The sequence below is a fragment of the Sciurus carolinensis genome, chromosome 7 (genome assembly GCF_902686445.1).
Source record: "Sciurus carolinensis chromosome 7, mSciCar1.2, whole genome shotgun sequence".
In the NCBI taxonomy this organism is placed as follows: domain Eukaryota; kingdom Metazoa; phylum Chordata; class Mammalia; order Rodentia; family Sciuridae; genus Sciurus; species Sciurus carolinensis.
Window position 1 is genome coordinate 96,897,834 of NC_062219.1, and position 23,562 is coordinate 96,921,395.

Sequence of the window (23,562 nt, forward strand, 5' to 3'; positions counted from 1 at the left end):
AAAGAAACTAGGTTAAATATTTAAATACAATATAATTTATCAATGAGCATTACTGAAGTCCTAGAAGATTTTAATGATATGTTTTAGCTGAGGCATAGAACACCCACTCAAATTTTAATCTTGGCTAGAAGTTAATCCTCAATGTGGGTAAATACCTTTAAAAGATTGAATAAATTAGGTTACAAACAATATAATTCTCCAGAATTTGAAAGTCACATACCTTGCCCATGTAGTAACAGTTTTATCACAATGCTTAAAGAACACATATGATTTTATTTGTAACTAAATTCCACTATTTTTTATTACTGTCCAATGAGATATCAATGTATTTGCTATTACAGTGATTTAAACATGAAGTAGTGGTCTGGAAAATTTATACCTATTGTTTCTGAGATAAAGAAAATGATCTGGAGAAAATAACACAAAGGAGTAACAGAAAGACTGACTCTTCCAAAGCTTATCCTTTCAAGAAGAGGATTTTATAATGTTTTGTATTTTATTATGTCATGAAATATATGTGCAGTGTTTAAAAATGAAATGCATAAACACCTGGCATTGTTTTGCTCTCCTGCAATGGTTATATAAGTGAAAATTACTAAAAATTATTTTATATGACTGTCTCTTACTTTCTGTTTCATTTATTAGACCTAGAATCCTTGGTTCACGTGCACTTATAGAGCCCTCACTTAATGTTATTTTACTATTACCTAATTGACAAGCAGAATCTCACTTTCTGTATTGGATTTCTCTTGTATAATTGACTTAATAGTCCATGCTGGACTGCTTCTGTTTCACCACGTTTTCATTAAGAAACAGTTCCCATTGTCAATTGGAATAAAGAATATGGAAGGCAATTTTGAAAAAACCTCACAGTGATATTGGGAAGAGAAATATACATTAGTGAAACACTGGAGACCAATTAAAAGGCAACAAATCAGTAAGCCTATGATTATGTGGTATAATCAATATTCATGAGTACCAGGAGAATGAAAAATTAGGGAAAATAAGTCTGAGTTGTAATTAGGTCTAATTACATTCCCTGATAATAATCCTGATCATCCAGTAGTGATTTCACATTTGTTGTTTGAGGTTATGAGGATTTGATTTGCTCATTATTTATTCCATGCCATAAGGGCATCCCTACAAAGAATTAACTTATTTGATAGTAAGTATTCTCAGTATTATTTCTCTTCCTGTGGCTAGAAATTGACATAATTTTCAGTTTTGATTAAATGCTTTTGTATATCCATGTTATACAATTTTTAGATATTAAAATAGATCATGTAAGATGAATTCATTTTAGACAGCATAGTTGAAAAAGTCCATTTTTGTTTGGCCATTTTTAACTTTGAACTGGGACAAATTTAAATGTGTTTTCCTCATTAACAACCAATGATATCAGAAGACCAGAAACTCATTGTAATATAGGAAGATTACAATTTTAAAATTGTTACTTTTAGTATCTTTAATTTTTGTCAATAAGTAACATATTTAGACACAATAAAGAAAAGAAAGAACTTAAAACTAAAATGTTGGGCCTTGCCCTTCCTTTAAAAAAGAATGATACATGAATCTAACTCTCTAGAGCAGACCAATATTAACATGTAATGTCATCTCCAGATATTGCAGAATCACATATATTGCCTATGGACTAACAATTTCCATAATGGTTCAATGTCACATTATTATATCTATCAGTGCATACATTTATCACAGTGATCAAATATAAAGAAGCAATTTAGAAAATTGTTTTTTTGAGATAAAAACATGAACAAATCACAAATGTACTTTCATATCATATATGTTATATATATGGACACTTGTTTGCTTTATGAGAAAGCATATTCAGAATTTTTTCCTTAGTAATTTTTCAGATAGTTCCTTCAAAAACAACATATGATTAAATTATTCTGCTGGAGATGTCTGGGAGATTATTCCTTTTTATTCTCCCCAAATGTGAGTATATTTTAAAATTTTGCTTTGGCAAATAATAGTGCACCTGCTGTCAATTATTTTGTATTATTAAATAATGATGAAATTTCACCATGTCTTCAAGTTCATTGTTTACATTTTACATTTCTTCTGCCTGTTTTTGTATTGAGTTCTTTGCATGTAAATGAATTTAGCCAGTTATCTTTCTTATTTTTCTCAAATTCTTACTTGTTTTGGACTTTATAAAAATATTTTTGTAGAAGAATTGGATTTTATATAATCAAACCTGGAAAATAGTAACTAAGGTTTGGAAATAACTTGTTTTTCCTTAAGGACTATACATATGTTCTTCTATTAACTATGTTATATCAAAGATAACAAGATTGTTTCATGAACAAATAATTGCTTGAACTTACATTTTAAATAATAAAATAGATATATAATTTTAGGCTTTTTTGTAGATTAATGTTATAGAAGCCTGATCCAAAATTACGTAAATGACAGAAATCAACTAATTACTAAGTTTTCAGAATTAGTGAACAAGTCAGAAAGCATGATTAAAAATACAGACAACCATATCACAATGGACTTTGTCCATTTATCTTGACAAATGTAGTTCAGTACCAATTCTTTGATGATGCTTCAGGGTAGACTAGTAAATTTCTTCTAACACATTTTGCATAAATGGTTTAGTGTGAGTGATAATGAGGTCTCACTCTAGTTCTCAGCTAATGATTTGCTGCTGAGAAATAGGGGGAGATTGCTGAATACTCAATGAGAATTATATGGTTTGCAAGCTATGGAAATGACACTTCACAGGTTTCACTTAATGGGGGAACTATTTTATCTTTCTTGAGTTGGGTAAATTTCACTACTTTGTAATTTTAAAAGCTTATAATGAAACTTGAGTGTTACTGTAACTGAAAATGAAATATTAATGATCAAAACATACTTACTTGCAATAATTAAATATATCTATGACTGCAGAGAAAAAGTAATTTACTAGGCAAAGTATTTATAATCATACAATATAAAACATTTATGTTTGACACCTAATTTTTCTATGAAATGAAGTCTTCTTCCTTTAATTTCACCTATGTGATGTATCATACTAGCATGAATTTAGATATGTTAGTAGGAATTTAAGAAAAAAATTAGAAAAATTAATTTTGATCCACATAACATTTTTAAGAAAAATCTTTTACAAAGTACAACAGGATGAGCATTCCCATATGGTTAGACACTTGATTTTAAAATAATATAGTTTACCCATAAAGATTTTTTAACGTGGTAAAATTAGGATGAAGATTAACAAAGATAGACAAATTATACATTGTATCAGAAAATAGCATGTTCTGGGGATTCAGGTTTTCATTTGTCCTTTGCCCTCCATCACACATATATTTAAAATATTGAAATTAGTTTCTTAATAAAAAATGGAACAAAAATTTCAAACTTTCTTTCCTTTTTAAAATACAAAATATCTTTTGTCTCTTTCAGTCACTGGTACATGATTCTTCTATTAAGCTTTCTTCTTTCCCTTCCTTTCTTCTCTTCTCTCCCTTACCTCTCTTTTCACTTTTTTTTCCTGCCTTGCATTACTCTGCTTTTCTTTCATTTTCATTTCTTAAAAAATGCACTGACTGCTTGAAACATACTAGAAGTCAAGATTTCAAAGATGCATGCATCAGAGATGGATGAAAGAACAATCCTGCCCCTAAGAGCTCACTAGCCATAGGAGGGACCTTGTTCTCAATCACTTCCTTTGACTCCCAGGCCCGTCCTTGTGAGAGGATGACTCTGTGTCCATCCTGGATATTGGAATTCACAGATAATGCTCCTTGTTTTAGTTGATATAATTTCAGTCAGTATTTTCACTTCTTTTCCTCTTAATCACTTCATCCTCAGCAGATTTTAGGTATAACCTAGTTCAAATAAGAGCATAGAGAATATTAAAATTTCAGCAGTGGATGGGAAACTTCCACCTCAGTAAGAATTAATTTAAGAATTTGTTTTAAAACAATTCCTGAAAATAATATTTTCCTATGTGGAAGAGATTGGTCAGGTTTAATTCAGAAAAACATCAATAAGTGATAGAATGAAAAGACGTTTATTCCACTGCTAGAGCTTTGAGGATTGCTTTCGAATTTCTTTAATGTGTTAATTTCTGGTGAGAAGTACACACATTTTTGTGTTGTTATTTATCTTCTGTTTTGATCTCTTTTATCAGTTTTAAATAAAATAGAAAGAGACCACTGAAACCATTTTTCCTAACTTTGATAAGTACAAAAAATGAAAATCGATAAAAAACAAGATTTTTAAAGCATATGCTTAAACATAGGTTAGTTTATTTAATTTCAGTAATATCAGATATTTGATTTGGAAAATTGTTTTAGACATTTATGATTAGTTTTTTTTCCTCTCCCTCCCTCTCTTTATATCTATAGACACATAGGTATATGCATATAGGTATAGAGACAGATAGATGGAGAGAGATGGAGAGTATTGCTATAATCAAGACATCAGCTGACATTAAGTAGTACTGAGGGAGTAGTGCTCACTTTTAAAAATATGTCTACTTGTTAATTATCCCAATACTGAAAATACTCTTTACCTCATGGCTGTGGAATTAATCAGGCTACTTTTACTTACTGTGAAATACTATTCCAAAACACATCTCAGTTGTACACAAAGTATAATTCATATTGTTCTAGGGAGGAAAAGTGTATTCACCATAGTATTTTGGATTCCTGGATTATGCTTCATTACTTTTCATTTGTTCTGATTTCATTGTATAGATATGGATGGTCGTCTATAATTTTTAAAAGGTGGAATGCATAAGGACAATAAAATTTCAATAAAGGTTTCATATTTTTAAAGAAGCAGAAAAAATGTCAGTCACTAGTTAAAAACATTTTGGTGTTAGAATAAGCATATTCAAACTACTATTAATTCACATAAGTGGCTAAGAGGAAATTTTTTTTTTTTTTAAATTTGTAGGAAACAAAAGCCTGCTCATAGATTCAAGTCTTTCTGCAGAACTGGGAGGCTTTTCTTTCCTAGAAAAAATTCCTTAGGAAGAAATGATATGGGAAGAATAGTTGTTAAGTTCACATAAGAGTATGTCTTTTATTTTGTTCCTCGGGAACATTGAAAGAAAACATTCATTTTACTATTTCTATGTGATATTACCAAATCCTGCAAGTTTTATAACATGAATGCAATTATCAGCTCTACGTGTCTATAATTTGAAATAAAGATAAAAGATTATCTTTCCTAATTTCATTAAATCAAACATTTTGTTGATTCACTATAAATTTCAAAAGGAAGTTTTTCTTTTCATTCACTCATTCAAACCATCTGCTGCACAAACACAATTAGGTTCTGGTGAGGGAGTTACAATTATGGTCCTCTAGGAACTCACCATTTGTTCCTTGCTTTGAAAACCATTTGTCATTCCAAATTCATGAACTTGAAAAATGATTAAATATGTTTATTTCTAAGATAGGATTAGGGAAAAAAGTTTCAACACTTAGTAAATTTAATTCTTAAAGAAGTAGTTAACAAATTATGGAGCATCTTCATTTTGCATGGTTCAGCGTGCATGTTTCTGTTAACACCATTTATTTAAGTAATACCTGACACTCAAAAGCACAACTCAAACTTCAGTTACTACAGCATGTTAACTGTGATTACATGAAATATAAACTTTGCTTCTAGTTTTTCCTTAAACAAATCATTACATGAATAGTAAGTGTACATTGTGATCAGCAACCAATCAACTTCATTTTAAAGCTGTTAATTAGTTCACTGGGTGTTTGTTATTCAGCTTGAAGAGAGCAAAGTGTATGGAATGCCACTTCATTCCCAGAGGTGGAGAGATATAGTAAGCAAAATAATTTCTTCGATTTTTTTATTTGTTCTTTTAGTGATACAAGATAGTAGATTGTATTTTGACATATCATACATACATGGAGTATAATTTTCCATTTTTGTGGTTATACATGATGTGTATTCATACATGAACATAGAAAAGTTATGCACTATTCATTCTACTGACTTTCCCATTCCTATCTGTCTTTCTCTACCCCAACTCCACCCTCTCCATTTGGGTGAACCTCCCTTCCTCCATCCCCCTGCTCCACCCCACCCAACCTATTGTGAATCAGCATCTGCATATCAGAGAGAACATTTGACCTTTGGTTTTTTGGGATTGGCTTATTTCACTTGGCATGTAGTTTCCAGTTCCATCCATTTAATAGAAAATGCCATAATTTCATTCTTCTTTAAAGCTGAGTAATATTCCATTGTGTGTATATACCACATTTTCTTTATCCATTCATCTGTTGAAAGGCACCGAGTTTGGTTCCATAGCTTAGCTATTGTGAATTGAGCTGCCATAAATATTAATGTTTCTGTATCAATACAGTATGCTGCTTTTAAGTCCAAAGGAGCAGGATAGCTGGGTCAAATGGTTCCATTCCAAGTTTTCTGTGAACTCTCCATATTGCTTTGCAGTGTGGTTGCACCAATTTGCAGTCCCACCAGCAATGTATGAGTGTACCTTTTTTCCCGCATCCTCACCAACATTTATAGTTACTTGTATTCTTGATAATTGCCATTCTCACTGGAAAGAGGTAAAATATCAGTGTAGTTTTAATTTGCATTTCTCTAATTGCTAATCATGTTGAACATTTTTTCATGTATTTGTCGATCATTCATATTTCTTCTTCTGTGAAGTGTCTGTTCAGTTCCTTTGCCCTTTTATTAACTGGGTTCTCTGGGGGTTTTTTGTTTTTGTTTTTGTTGTTGTTGTTGTTTTGTTTGGTGTTAAAGTTTTGAGTTCTTTATATATATGCTGGAGATTAATGCTCTGAGGTACAGGTGGCAAAAATTTTCTCTCATTCTATAGGCCCTTTCTTCACATTCTTGAATGTTTCTTTTGCTGTGAACAAGTTTTTTAGTTTGATGCCATCCCATTTATTGATTCTTGATTTTTGCTTCTTGTGCTTTAGTAGTCTTATTGAGGAATTTGGTTCCCAAGCTGACATAATGGAGAGTTGGGCCTAATTTCTACTCTAGTATGTGCAGGCCCTCTGGTCTAATTCCTAGGTCCTTGATTCACTTTGAGTTTTGTGCAGGTTGAGAGCTAGGGGTCTAATTTCATTTTTTTGGGGGGGGGGGTGCTGGGAATCAAACCCAGGGCCTCGTGCTTACAAGGCAAGCACTCTACCGACTGAGCTATCTCCCCAGCCCCTAATTTCATTTTGTTACATATGAATTTCCAGTTTTCCCAGCACCATTTGTTGAAGAGGCTATCTTTTCTACAATGTAAGTTTATGGTGCCATTGTCAAGTATGAGATAACTGCATTTGAGTGAGTCTGTCTGTGTATTTTGTTCTCTCCCACTGATTTTCATGTCTGTTTTGGTGCCAATACCATGCCATTTTTATTACCATTCCTCTGTAGTATAATTTAAGAAATGGTATTGTGATGCCTCTTGCTTCACTTTTCTCACTGAAAATAGCTTTACTCACAGAATAACTTTGGCTATTCTGGGCCTCTTTTTTATCCAAATGAATTTCATGAAAGCCTTTTCTATTTCTATGAAGAATCTCATCAGAACCGTAATAGGAATTGCATTAATTCTGTATAGTGATTTTGGTAATATGGCCACTTTGACAAAATTAATTCTACCCATCCAAGAACATGGGTGATCTTTCCATCTTCTAAGGACGTCTTCAGATTTCTTTCTTTAGAGGTCTAGTTTTCATTGTAGAGGTCTTTCACCTCTTTTAATAGATTGATTCCCAAATATTTTTTGAGGCTATTATGAATGGGATAGTTTTTCAAAATTTCTCTTTCTGTTGATTCATCACTAATATATAGGAACACAATTGATTTATGGGTGTTAATTTTATATCCTGATACTTTGCTGAATTCATTTATGAGTTCTGTAAGTTTCTAAATGTCAAATCATATCATTGGCAAATAGGGTTAGTTTGAATTCTTCCTTTACTATTCATATCCCTTTAATTTCTTTCTTCTGTCTGATTGCTCTGGATAGTTTCCACAACTATGTTGAATAGAAGTGGAAAAAAAAAGGGGGCATTCCCACTTTGTTCCAGTTTTTAGAGGAAATGCTTTCATTTTTTCTCCATTTAGAATGATGTTGACCTTGGGCTTAGCATAGATGGCTTTTAAAAGTTGAGGTATGTTCATACTATCCCTAGTTTTTCTAGTATTTTGAAGATGAGGCAGAGTTGTATTTTGTCAAATGCCTTTTCTGTATCTATTGAGATAGTCATGTGATTTATTGATGAATAACATTTATTGATTTCCATATATTGAACCAGCCTTGCATCCTTGGGAGGAACCCCACTTGATCATGGTGTACTATCTATTTAATATGCTGTTGTATGTAATTTGCCAGTATTTTATTGAGAATTTTTCACCTACATTCATCAGGGATATTGGTCAGAAGTGTTCTTTCCTTGATGTGTCTTTGTCTGGTTTTGGTATCAGGGTGATATTAGCTTCATAGAATGAGTTTGGAAGGGTTCCCTCTTTTTCTATTTCATGGAATACTTTGAGGAGTATTAGTGTTAATTCTTCTTTGAAGGTCTTGTAGAACTCGATTGAGAATCCATCTGATCCTGGGCTTTTCTTGATTGGTAGGCTTTTTATGTCATCTTCAATTTCATTGCTTGAAATTTATCTGTTTAAATTTTCAATGTCTTCCTGATACAATTTGGGTAAGTCATGTGTCTCTAGAAATTTGTTGGTGTCCTCAAGATTTTCTATTTTTTTAGAGTATAAATTTTCAATGTAGGTTCTGATTATCATCTGTATTTCAGAAGTGTCCATTTTGGTATTTCCCTTTCCATTGCAAATTTTAGTAATTTAAATTTGTTCTCTTTGTCTTCATTAGCATGGCTTTATCAGTTTATCAAAGGTTTATCAATTTTGTTTATTTTTTCCAAGAACCAATATTTTGTTTTGTTGATTTTTTAGGTTGTTTCTTTTGTTTCAATTTCATTAATTTCAGCTCTGATTTTAATTATTTCCTGTATTTTTCTTTTGGTGTTGCTTTGTTGTTCTTTTTCTAGGCCTTTAAGATGTAATGCTGGGTTATTCATTTGTTGACTTTCTATTCTTTTAATAAATGAATTCAATGTAATGAACTTTCTTCTTAGTACTGCCTTCATAGTATCCCTTAGATTTGGTATGTTATATCACTATTCACATTTATTTCTAAGTATTTTTTTTAATTTTATACCTGATTTCTTCTGCTGTTCATTGCTCGTTCAATAGTGTATTATTTAGGCTCCCGGCATTAGAATAGCTTCTTTTTATACTTTGTCACTGATTTCTAACTTCATTCCATTATGATCTGATAGAATACAAGATAAAATCTTTATTAATTTTTTTATTTTCAAAGAGTTGCTTTGTGACATACAATATGGTCTATTTTAGAGAGGGATTCATGTGCTGCTGAGAAGAATGTGTATTCAATCATGGATGAAATATTCTATATATGTGTGTTAAGTCAAATTATTAATTATATTTTTTAGTTGTATAGCTTCTTCATTTAGTTTTTGTTTAGAAGATATATCCAGTGGTGAGAGAGGTGTGTTGAAGTCACATAGTATTATTATGTTGTGGTCTATTTGATTCTTGAAATTGTGAGAGGTTTGTTTTATGTATATTGATGCTCCATTGTTTGGGGCATAAATATTTATGATTGTTAATGGTTTTTTGATATATAATTCCCTTAAGCAGTATAAAATGTTCTTGGTCCCTTCTGGCCCACTTTATCTGATTTGAAGATAGAGACCCCTGCTTGTTTATGAGATCCTTGTGAGTGATATTTTTTTCCCATCCTTTTTCCTTCAATCTGTGCATGTCTTTGGTGAGGTGAGTCTCTTTAAAAAAGTATGTTGTTGAGTCTTTTATTAAAAACCAATCTGCCAGTCTATGTCTTTTGATTGATGAGTTTAGGCTATTAACATTTAGGATTATTATTGAGATATAATTTTTATTCCCTGTCATTTTGATTTATTTCTGGTTTTTAATTTGAATGAGTTTTTCCTTTGATTGACTCTTCTTATAGTGTCATTCCTTCCTTTTCTGGTTTTCACTTTTATTTTTCATTTCTTCTTCATGAATTATTTCATTGAGTGTGTTTTATGGTGTAGGCTTTCAAGTTGTGAATTCTTTTAATTTTTGTTTATCATAGAAAGTGTTTGTTTTATCATCAATTCTGAAACAACTTTTCTGGGTATATAACTCTTGGCTGGTATTCATTTTCTTTCACAGCCTGGTGTATTTTATTTCAAGGCATCCTAGCTTTGAAGTTTTAGGTTGAAAAATCAGCTGAGATGGGGAATGGTTTCCCTCTAATTATTAAATTATTATTAAATATTAAATTATTAAATATTATTAAATTATTAAATGTTACCTGTCAATTTTCTCTGGAAGTCTTTAAGATTCTGTCATGTTGTATGTCAGGCATTTTTATAATAATGTGCCTTGGTGTTGGTCTGTTGTAATTTTGTATATTTGGGGTCCTGTAAGCCTCCTGTATTTGGTTTTCCATTTCATTCTTAAGGTTTGGGAAATTTTCAGATATTATTTCATTGAAAAGATTATGCATTCCTTTGATTTGTATCTCTGAGCCTTCATCTATCCTGAATCTTCTCTTTTCATGTTAGCCCATATTACTTGGAAGTTTTGTTCATGGTCTCTTAACATTTTTCTCCCTGGTCAACTTTATTTTCTAGATTATATATTTTGCCTCATTGCCTGAAACTGTCTTACAAGTGATCTAGTTTGCAAAATGGTTTAAAATTTTGAAAAGTGGACAGGAGAAAATAGATATGATGTAGACTCATCCTTTTGATGGAGGAGGAGAGAGGATAGAAGTAAAAAAATTAAAAAGACTGAAAAGAAAACAATAGAGATTGGTTATTAGCAGAAGAAAAGAGATAATGAGATTTAAGAGAAACAGTAATGTGAGAGAAAAGATATATAAATTAAATTTTTTTTAAATTAAAATTAAAAAGTAAATGAACATAAAACAAAATTTAAATATACTAATCAAACTTCCTAGTCATCAAAAAACTGATCCATGAAAAATAACTATTTTCAAAAATACTAGAAATTCAAAAAGAAAAAAAAAACAAATATGAATGTTCATTCGATCTTGATGAAAAGTTAAAGAATTGTTTTGGTTGGACCATTGGAGTTCAAAAGATTCTCAGCTTCCCTTCTCAGCAGTTAGGTGGGGTTGTCTGGAGTATGATGCTTACTCCACTCTTAGGGTGGGGTTGCTAGGGTAAGAGAGGTAATCCTGTAGGCAATACTCCTGGAGGAGGGGTTTAGACTTAGGTAGGCTCCGGGCTCTTTACTGATGCCAATTGATTTTGAGATTCTAAATCAGCTCATCTCCAGGACCCAGCAATTGCCAGTCCACACTGAAATACTATATCCCAGGATCTCCCATGGGTTCCAGTCATGTGATGGAGGAACCAATTCTTAGTCCACTGTGTCACCTGCAGGTCCCAAGTTTCCTGGTCTCAGGTTCAGTCTTCAAACTCAGTCTCTCCTGCTCCCACTTTTCCAAATTCCTGACCAGTGGCATCTCTCCCAACCAGTCCTCAAGCAGCTGGATTAGAGGGAGAGTAAGAGGGCTGGGTGGGTATCCATGACCAGGTTTCCACTGTGTAACCCTCTCTCCACCAGCAGGTCACTTAGGCACACCCTATGTTGTGTAGTGTGGGTTTGCCAGGCCTGTATTTTGGACCAGACTTGGGTCTGCCAGAACTTGGATCCCATGTCATGGTTGCAAAATTATTCCTTCCTCTGTCCTCCACATACCACAAATAGAGATGTACTTTCTTTCCTGTATAAGAATATTGTGCAGCGTGCCTTTTAGTTTAGTCAGGCAGTGTCTTTGATCTCTAAACTCTCCATACCCAGACATGCCTCAGTGCTCCTAAAAATGTGGGTTCCTTTAATTCCCTATCCCTCCATCATGTTCGAAGAGTGACCACTCTTGTTGGTGCCTCCAGTTGTGACAGCAGCTGGGGCACCAGAGATTTCCTCCTTAATTTATTATATCCAACCTCCTGAGTTCCCAATTTGACTCGAGTGTCTAATATTAAATTCCAGTAAATCCCCACTCCCTTTTTTGTTCATCTACATTGCTGAGAAGTTGCCTTTCTGCCTTCTGCTTTTTGATTTCATGCCATGGAACAACCAGGAGAGTGACCTGCTCTATTCCACCATCTTGAAAACTCCTCCCAATTTCTTAGATTTGTGAAGTCTATTATTATAGACATATTTTTGGCAGGCTATTGATGCTACAGAAAATATGAAATAAAACATGCAATAGAAAACATGAAAGCATGATAGTGACTCTAACAGGAGAGTGATATATGGGTAATGTGGCAGGTTTTTAACTGAACCATTCAAATAATTTTGCAGGATTCAAATCAAACATAAGTTGAGTTATAGAAGAAATAGGAGATCCTGGGCATATTGACACTAGAGCTATTTGAGAGATGCTAGATAAACATCCAGAGGAACTTAGTGAAGTGGAACTTATCAACATAAACAATGAAGGAAAATGATAGTGATGAAAAAGATGATGTCCCCGAAGTGGCATAGGCAAAAAAGGTAATGTTAAGTGAACTCTCAGAACAAAGAATAAAATGTTGAAAGTGAATTTGGGTTTAGAAGTGAGTATGACAGTTCACAAGTCATAGTAAAGGAGCTTGCTCCATATTGGTGCCAAAGACTATCTGTATTTATTCAAAGTACTATTGATATTTATTTTTTTTACAAAAATAAAATACTTTAAATGTTCTTAATTTTTAAATTGTAGCATACAAAATATTTTTTAATTTCTAAATACATTGTTTTCATTTCTATAAACTGTATATTTTCATGATTTGGAAGAATGTCAAGGGTAATATACCAAACAAATTTCCCATTGACTATTAAGATCACTTTGTTGGCTTGCAAAATTATTTTACTGTGATTCATTACTGTACAAAGGTATGACTGTCTGGATTTGTATTATTTAAAATTAAAGAAAGGAAGCTGAGTGACACAGACTGATAATCCCAGCTGCTTGAAAGACTGAGGAAGGAGGATCACAAATTCACAGATAGCCTCAGAAAAATAGCTGAGACCCTGTCTCGAAATAAAAAGGGTAGGCTTGTAGCTTAGTGGTAGAGTGCCCCTATGTTCAATGTTACCACAAGGAGGGAAGGAGGGAGGGAGGGAGGGAAGGAAGGAAGGAAGGAAGGAAGGAAGGAAGGAAGGAATGAAAGAAGGAAGGAAGGAAGGAAAGAAAGAAGGGAGGAAGGAAGGAGAAAGGAGTGTAAATCAAGATAAAATTTAAATTTTAGGTTTTATGCATATTTGTTTTTTGAGATATTTTTCCTGTCATTCTTCTCCAAGATTCTCTTTCCAACAGCGAATAGGTCACATGCACAACTCTAATCACATAAACTATATAATAATACAAATGGCAATTTTTAAAATTCTAATCAATGAACAATAATACAGTTTCCATGAAACTAAAGGCAGTGTCCTGCTGTGTTTTCTGAAATTCCAGAAATTTAAAAGCAACAAGCAGAGGTGTTAGCCTCTGTGAGTCTGATATTTCATTACAGAGACATCTGGCTGAACATTTGTACATGTTGGTAAAGATGGGTCACCTGAAATAATAGGGGAACCTATACTCACCACTTTGGAGATCAGCCAAAAATTAAACTTTCTGGAAATACAATTTTAATTAAGAAGATTTAACACATATGGTAATGAAGGCAACATGCATGTTAAGTTGCCATGTTTCACTTGTTGGACACAAAATGTCATTAAATTTGCTAATGTTCCTAATTGATACACCTCAATTTATGTATGTGTTGTGTGTGTGTGTGTGTTTGTGTGTGTGTGTGTGCTTCTGAGTATATATATATTATATATATATATATATATATATATATATATTTTATATACACACATACATATATCTGGATTAATACTATATATTCATGCTTCCAAACTGTAAATTTAATTTCCAGATTTCTCAGATCCAGTACATCTGGGTTTACCTATCATTACCCTTTATTCCAAGATTTGTACAACTGAAAAATGGAAACATAAAAAGGGTTTAAGAGAGAATATTTGACAATCATAAGATGATATTTTCTAACCGTGTAAACAGTGCAAACACCAGTGCCCCAAACCCGTAATTGTAAGTTCACATAAATATTTAGGCATCTCTGATAATGTTGTGACACTTAAAACATTTCTTCAAACATTACTGTGGCTATAAGTAAAGGAAAGAGTAGCCTTCAAGTAAGAAAAAGTGATTTCAGTAAGTGTTCATTATACCTAAAATATAGTTAAGTATGTGGGAATGTTTATTTATCTACTAAGTACCAAATAATTTGTGTCTCCCATTATTTCCCACATTGGCTTTTACATGGTGTTTCCATTTATATTCTCTCTGGTTTTCTGCACTTAGTTCTCACTTTCTCTTTCTTACTTCTTCTTTATGCTCCCCACACCCTTTACTTTTGTAGACTCAATTTTTGTTTTTGCTTGTGAGTATATCCTTAGAGTAAGATAGGTTGTGTTAATTAAAATAGCTTACGTTCTTAAAAGCAATGCAGAAATATTTTAAGACAATGATTTCATAGCATTTTCTAGCATGTAGTGTGATAACCACCACATAATGTATAATGTTTAGTGAGGTCCTAGGAGACAATCCAAAAATACTGAAATCCAAAGAGATTACAAGTCAGCATAATAAAAGAGTTTAATTTACAAAGGATAACTGGCTTATATCTTCCTGCCAATTAGTCTGTACTTTTGTTACTTTTCAAATTTTAACTGATTCATAAAATTAATTTTAACTGATTCATAAAAACAAAAAATTCATATTAATGGGGTAACACTTGTTGTTTCAATACATGTGTGTATTGTGTAAAGTTTAAATCAGGTTAAACATGCCTATCTCCTCATTTATCATATATTTTTGATGAAAATGTTAATGCTTTCTTCTAGATTTTTTAAATGCACAGTACATTATTATCTCTAGTCAACCTACAGTAGAATTGCACACTAGAACTTCTTGTTCTTGTCTAACTTAGAACTTAGAACTCATTGATTAACCAACTCCCCAACCCCCAACCTGCCCTTATACTTCCCAGCCTCTGGTGAGCCCACTTGTAAATTGAATTATTTGGATTTTTCTGCTGAGTTTTTGGAGTTCCTTATACATTTTAGATATCAACCCCTTGTCAGATGTATAGTTTGCAAATGTTTTCTTTCATGCTGTAAGTTCTTTCTTTACTATGGTGGTTTTTTCCTTTGATGTGCAGGAGCTTTTTACCGTGATGTAATCCTGTTTGTCTATTTTTGCTTTTGTTTCTTGTGCTTTTGGGTTTTCTCCAGAATTTCTTGCAAAGTCCTGAAGTATTTCCCCTGTTTTCTTTTAATACTTTCATTGCTTCTGTTTTTACATGTAAGTCTTTAATTTATTTTGATTTGATTTTTGAAACTGGTGACAGATATGTGTCTAGATTCACTTTTCTGCATGTGAGATATTCAAGTTTTCTGGCACTATTTGTTGAAAATATTGTCCTTTCTCCAATGCATGTTCTTAGCCCCTTTGTCAGACTCAGTTGGCTGTAGATTCAGTTTTATTTCTAGGCTATCTTTCTGTTCCAATTGTCTGCATTTATTTTTTTATGCCAATACCATGCTGATTTGATTACTGCAGTTTGAGGTATATTTTGAGGGCAGGTATAATACTGCTTTCTTCATTCTTTTGTTGAAGATCACTTTGGCAAGTGTGTGTGTGTGTGTGTGTGTGTGTGTGTGTGTGTGTTTGGTTCTTTATAAATTTTGAAGTATTTTTTTCTCATTCTTTAATAATTTCATTGGTATTTTGATAAGAATTACATTGAATGTGTAGATTGCTTTCAGTAGTACAAACATTTTAACAATATCTATTCTTCTTATCCATGAACATAGGATGTCTTGCCACTGTTTTGCATCCTACTCAAATTCTTTCATCAATGTTTTATAATTTTCTTCGTAGAGATCTTTCATCTCTTTGGTTAAATTTATTCCTAGGCATTTTATTATTTTTGTAGCTATTGTAAATGGTATATTTTCTTGATTCTTATTTTATATAATCCACTATTGGCATGTAGCAATTCTAATGATTTGTTTTTCTTAATAAACATTATTTTTATTATATGGCAATTACTTTTATGACATTACATAACAGTTTTTTTTATTATTGTATACAAATGGGATACATGTTGTTTCTCTATTTGTACATGGAGTCAAGGCATACCATTTGTGTAATCATAAATTTACATAGGGCAATGATGTTTGATTCATTATTTTTTTCCCTTCCCCCCCACCCCTCCCACCCCTCATTTCCCTCTATACAGTCCTTTCCTCCATTCTTACCACCCTCCTTATCCCTAACCCTTAACCTAACCCTAACCCTAATGCTAACCCCTCCCACCCCCCATTATATGTCCTCATCCCCTTATCAGCGAGATCATTCGTCCTTTAGTTTTTTGAGATTGGCTTATCTCACTTAGCATGATATTCTCCAATTTCATCCATTTGCCTGCAAATGCCATAATTTTATCATTCTTCATGGCAGAGTAATATTCCATTGTATATATATATGTCACAGTTTCTTTATCCATTCATCAACTGAAGGGCATCTAGGTTGGTTCCACAATCTGGTTATGGTGAATTGAGCAGCAATGAACATTGATGTGGCTGTATCCCTGTAGTATGCTGATTTTAAGTCCTTTGGGTATAGGCCAAGGAGTGGGATAGCTGGGTCAAATGGTGGTTCCATTCCAAGCTTTCTAAGGTCTAATGATTTTATGTTGATAATTTATTCTGCAACTTTAATGAATCTATTTATTAGTTCTAATATCTCTTGGTGGAGTTTTGAATGTTTTCTTTATGTATTATTGTATCTTCTTCAAAAGGTAAAAATTTTACTTCCTCCTTTCTAATATGAGTATTGCTTATTTCCTTCCCTTGCCTAATTGCTTTGCCTAGGACTTCCAAAATTATATTGAATAAAAGTGATGAAAGTGGGCACCTTTGACTTTTTCTAGATTTAAGAGAGAAAGATTTTAGCTCTTGCTCATTCATTAAAATGTGAACTCTTGGCTTATAAATGCCTGTATGAGGTATATTACATCTATTCCTGATTAGTTCAGCATTTTTATCATGAAGGGATATCAGTTTGAGAAATGCCTTTTCTGCATTTGTTAGAATAATTGTTTGATTTTTTTTCCCTTTCATTCTATTGAGAAGGTGTATCACATTTATTGATTTTGTATGTAAAACCACACTTATATCCTTGGGATGAATCCAACTTGATCATAGTGAATAATCTTTTTAACGTTTTATTGGATTCAGTTTGCTAGTACTTTTTTGAGAATTTTTGCATCTATGTTCATCAAGGATATTGACTCATAATTTTATTTTCATTGTTATGTCCTTACCTGGTTTTGTAAAGTGCTGATTATGTAAAGTGTGTTTGGAATAATTCTTGCTCTTCCATTTTTTGAAAATTGGTGTTAGTTTTTCTTCATGTGTTCAGTAGAACTCAGCAGTAAAGCCATCTGGTCATGGATTCTCCTTTAATGAGAGACATTTTATTAGTAATTTAATCAAGTTATTTGTTTCATCTCCCTTTTTCCATAATTGCACAAAACACATTGTAAGCATTCAGTAGCATTGTTTTCTGATTTTGAGTTCTTTAAATTGTTTACATGGTCTGGATTCTCTGGTGGACACTTAAAAGTTCAGAATCTAAATCCTGTTTTCAAAAGCACTAACAGGGTTTCTTGAGTTTACAGAACTTTGCCAATTAATTTTATTATTCTGTCAAGTGCTCACAACATGCATATTTATAGATCTCTGTGTAGACATTTTTTAAATAGAAAAATTTGTATACTTAAATATTTCAATTTTATTTTTGTACATATACTTTAATTCCATAGAATCCTAGAAAACAGCTTCCGTAATTCAAGTAACTTGGAGAAAATTCATTTTCTTTGGTTGAAAACATGTAAGAATAGAAAATATATAATGCACATTGAATGACAATTAGAGGCTGCATTGAATATGTTTCCTTCATGTCACTGTGGACAACATGAAGTAGCTATGCAGCCAAGTTACACTGGATACTCATTTTAAGAAAAATGCCACAGCTGATGAAAATGACACGAAATAGGTTACTCCCAAAGGAAAGCTAGAGCTGACACATAAATGCAAGTTGACAGAGATCTGCCAGCTAAACCTCTAAATGATCGTGATCAAGTGGAATCCTGACTTTAGATGTGAGGTAGAAAAAATGATGGTGAATTTAAATTATTTGAATATGATTATACTCAGTGAATTATCAAAAACATAATCACCAGTTTCATCGGCTTGTACTAGATATAGATGGATTAAAAAAAAAACTCAATGACAATTTTGAGTATAGTCTAATGAAATGGATGAGGAACACATGCATGCTTCCCTAGTGAAATCATAATGCAGACAACTCTTGTTGCCGATTTAACTCTGCCTGTGTGTCCACTGCAGTTGTTTCATGGTATTTAGCACTCAAATCTAGTTGTGGAAAGCCCCAAATAGTGGAGTTTAGGTGAAATGAGTTTGCATAAGTTATTTCTTAAAAAAATAAACATTGAGTTCTTCTTATATTTGTATGATTTTCTTGAATTAATGAAAATATTAAAAAAAAAACCAATGGTACCATGATGCATCCTACATAAATAAAAGGGAGATTTGCAAAGAGTGCAGGTATTAGATTCTTGATCAACCATTTTTATCTTTGCATTTTAACCATGCCAGGATCCAGTGGGCACAGACGAATCATCATGTTTAAGCCTGACATACCATACCATCTGAATAACACTCTTATCAATTCATAAATTCTCTTTCTCGTGTATTTTCATCATATTAATAGAGATCTTACTGAATAACCCAACAGCCTAAATTTCCTGTACCTGCCCTACTAAAGTCAAACACTATGAGGCAAAGTGAAGAAGTTAAATTATAAATTTATGATCAATAAACTCAAATTGATTAAATTTGGCTATTTTATTCTGTCTTTTCTCTGTAACTTGCCCTTATGATTGGCATACATATGCATATATCCATTCTGAAAAATTCCAAAGTCTTCTTAAACTTCAGGCATTTTTCTCAACAAATTGTCAGTCTTGTTTTAGAGAGGACATTGAATAAATAACAAAGGGACTTTTCAATGTAATCATGCAAAATTATTTATATCTGTATATGCCCTGTCTTTCTTCTCTTCTGTTTCCTCCTTTCCAGTTAGAGAGGAAAAGCCTTACTATTGTATGTTCTGTACATCTCAGGGATTCTTCCAATTGGCTTTCACAGTACTCGAGTAGATGCCAACACACCTCATCACAGTCACTTTACCTCTCATTCTCCTATCACTACTCCAGTAACTTATTCCCCCTTCTTGCCAATATTATAGGAAGTGTTCTAAAATGCTATCTCCATTTTTTTCCAACTCACCCTCTTTATATTATTCTGTATATACTAGAAAGGATGAAAATCCAGCTGATACAAAAAAGACCCCAAGTTGGCAAAAGCTCAAAAGAAAATGAGTTACTTATCTATTATAAAAGTAGAAGCTGGAATATCAGCATATTCCTGATAAAATATCAAAACCCATTTTCTATCTCTCTTGTTGCTGGGATATTCAGTGTTATCTTTCTCCATGTGACCAAGAATAGCTTTCTGTGTTGTCCATACTCCAGGCACTGGCAGAAGAAACGGGAAAAGGAAAGCAGTAGTAGGAAGTTCTGCTATATTGTCTATAAATTAACAACAGGATAATATTTAGCTGAATTTAGTTGGGGACTTTGGGCTTCATTTAGTAGATGCACAGCTAAAAATTGAAGATATTATTTTTCTGTGGGAGAAGAGGAGAATGGATGTCGGGGGACATACAGTAGAATGAAAAAAACACTCCAGTTTTATATTTCATCACTTCTCCAAAGAAAATCACACTTCATTCAGTGACCATGTCTCTGAATTTAAAACCAGGGGGCATTTTATAACATCTCTTAGCAACAACTGGGTGTTTATTTATTCCCTTTTTGAATTATTCTCTTAGCTTGACTTCATGATCCAATAGTTTCCTTATTGTAATGGTTAATTTAAATTGTGGACTTGATTGGATTAGGAGATGCTGATGTTTAAGAGGCTTCTGGGTGTGTCATTGAGGGCGTGTCTAGGAATGACTGGCATGGGGGATAGTGAACTGAAGTGGAGCCCCTCCCTAAGCATGGACAGCACCACCCAATAGGATGAAATCAAAGTTGGAAGAACAAGGAGTTGATGCAAGCTCAACTCTTCTTGAACAGGCTCTTTTTTTTTTTTTTTTTACTTTCACAGGCAAATTTTATTTTTCAAGTTATAAAAATATGAGCTTGTCAAAAATTGTCGAGTCCATATAAGAGCAGTTCCAGCCATTTAAAAGTTATACAGATTTTGGAGAAAGCAATTCACAACCATTCACTTCTGCTATTGCTAGTTATATGCAGTTTTTATTTGTGACTGTTCTCCACAAGGGAAAGGGCAGTATTTGGGCATTTTGTTGCTGCTATATCTGTGGTTTTTTAAAAAAACAAATTCAAATTAAAAATAAGCTCACTTTGAGTAGGAAATAATGTGTAATTTTGATCAGTACTAAAAGAAGGTGTGGTTTAAATGTCAGTTCCACCCCCTTCTTCAATTTATTTCTATTTTGATAGTATATCAGAAATATAGTGTGTAGCTTTGGGCAAGAGTAAATGAATTGCTGGTTTTAAAATTAAGTGATAAGAGACATTAATTTTGGTTGCAATAATGGAAGAAAGCTGGCATATCTAGCTTTAAAGCATTATAAATTGCAAATATTTTTAAATGTTAACCAAGAACCAGAGTTAGGTTATTTTTTTTCCTCTTCAGTAGTCAAGACATAAAATTATTCAATTTGGTTTTTTGAAGTTTATCATGAAGATTTGTTGTTTTCTATTTTTCTCTTAAAAAAGATGATGAGATAGTCACATAACAGTAACATGTTTTAAAATAAATGTGCCCAATGCCATACGGAAGAACGAATCACATAGGAAATAATTTTAACTTTAAAGAATAGATAATATAATTGACAGTACAACACATGGGGATGGGAAATCACTTATTTTTTGGGGTGGGTAATACATAGATGACTCAGAAGTTAAGGGTGTCACAAAGAGATAGCAATGACTTTGTTTCCAATTTCCTGTTAGACCCTGTTACACATTAGGCTTATTGCTGACATTCTAACCCCCATAAGTTCTTGAATAAATAGAGATACATAATGGTGATAAGTATAAGGTAAAGTGTAAAGACCTTAAAAAATGATTCTTAGAACAAAAGTGACACTCATGACATTTGGCAAGGATATACATTAACTTAGTGATTTAAATCCTAAAAATAGGTTACATTTTTAGGAGGTAGTAAAGGAGTACAAAAATTTTACCATTTTGTCACCCCCCCCTCACTTTTGGCTTCAACCTTGAATATTTCTACATTTCTTACTCCCCATTCTCCCATTAAAGCTATTAGTTCTTCTACCACTCATTACCAAAATTTCTAGACCTGGAGCTGCCAAGATATGTTTTTAAGAAGTTTTAATCCACCAAATGCACCCAATAATCAGGTGAAAATTGAGAATATTTTTTTTTACCTATCTAGTTATTAATTCACTTAGAAAGTAACAACTCAAAATAAGAAAACAGCATGAAAATCTCTGTTAAATATTCCACATGCAATTCTAATATGTGATAGTAGTTATGAACTGATAAACTATACTATATCTTGCAACTGCATTACCAGTGTTAACTGAAAATAGGCATGTGGTTTACTAAAATATTAACCTTTTAACCAACAAAAAAATCCCACTTACTCCCAGAGAGTTATGTTGTGCTGATACCCCACAGATAGTATTAACAAAGGATTCCATTTTTGTGATGGGCTGGGATCACAGTGTGTTAGTACCAAGATCATGTGTTCAACATCACTTTAAGAATGTCATTAGTGGAATGTATATAAGGTATGTAAAAAAACTAGCATTAAAACTCTAAGGGCAACAGTCCAAACTGGCAGCTGCTAGAAAAGGTGCTGCTAGGAATAAAAAAAAAATATTGAAGAAACTTAGTTTTAGCCCAAACTGGTTTACTGTGATTTTCTAATTAATTCACACAGACGTCTGCTTCAGGAATAGAACAAAGAATAGATTTTTGCCCCTTTAACTACTAGCCCAATCTTGAAAACGGAAGCAATCACTAACAATCTTCCACATGGTGCTACTAGGAGTAGACTGAGCAGTCAGTAGAAAGTTCTGGTTGAAGTAACTTTGTTTGATTCCATCAAACTTCACAGTTCCACTGGTCACAAGAACTGTAGTCTGGAGTTGGGTAGCTTGGCAATCTAACATATTGACCTGGAACTCACTAGAAGGCAACATCTCGAAAAATTTACTTAGGGCATCTAGCTCTGTAACAACATTTCCATTCCATATTAAAGTGGCCTTGTCCAATTACAGCCTGGTAAGTGCCCTTCTTTTGTCCATTGTCTCATAGTAAAGACTGACAAATTCCTCAGCAGCTCTACGCGCCCGATCTACATAGGTTTTAAAATCCACAACATGGTCCTAGGGGAGCCCAAATACTGTGTCACTACATCCTCATGTGTCTGTTTCGCTCAGCTTTTTTTGTCCTCTGCAGGCTTCTAAGTGATCTTGAACAGGTTCTTGATTGCTGCTTTCGATTGTCTGAGGATATGGGACTCTTGCTTCTTCAGTCTTCTAAAGTGAACTCTGCCAGTAATTTTCCAGGTAGTTCCAGAAGCCTTGGTCTTGGACTAGGGTAGCACTGTTGATCCTTCTTGTTTTGGGGCTTCCATCTCTTGGACTGCACAGCTACTTGTTCTTCCAGCTCTCTAGCCTCCAGACAGTCATTATGGACTATCCAGCTTCTGGTCGTGTAAGTCAATCCAAAAAATCCCCTTTTTATAATCATACTTCCTGTTGATTCTGTTCCTCTGAGAACTCTGAATAATAACACTTATTTTCTCTTATTTCTCTGTCATATACTTTGAAGATTCATTTTTTTTTTAAATCTATGACGTGCTAGAGTTTATTGTGGGTAATACTGGAAAATTCTTTTTTTTTTCTCACTTCATTCTACCTCTGAAAAAAACTCACTTATAATCTGTTTTCAGACACCACCTGTGAGCAACTGTTTTAAATAAGTACACCTCTCCTCTTTAGTTTATGCCACCACAATTGGAGCCTTTTCCAATGCTCCCCATGAGTGAATGGCCCCAATATGCTCCTAGGTTGAATAATCCAGTCTCTAACATAGTTACTAGTAAAATTTTGAATTTGGGTCATTGAGAAAAGATTGGTGCTATGAGAAGAACAGATAAGAAAATAAACTCAGTTTTTGACAGAATGAGTTTAAACTGCTGCAAATCTAGGTGAAGATTTCTAAAGCT

At 33.0% G+C, this 23,562-nt stretch overlaps 1 pseudogene; it reads right to left on the minus strand.

Moving 5' to 3' along the window:
• Window positions 1-22,312: 22,312 nt before the first annotated feature.
• Window positions 22,313-22,702, minus strand: LOC124989622 (NTF2-related export protein 2-like; annotated as a pseudogene).
• Between the last annotated feature and the right edge of the window lie 860 nt (window positions 22,703-23,562).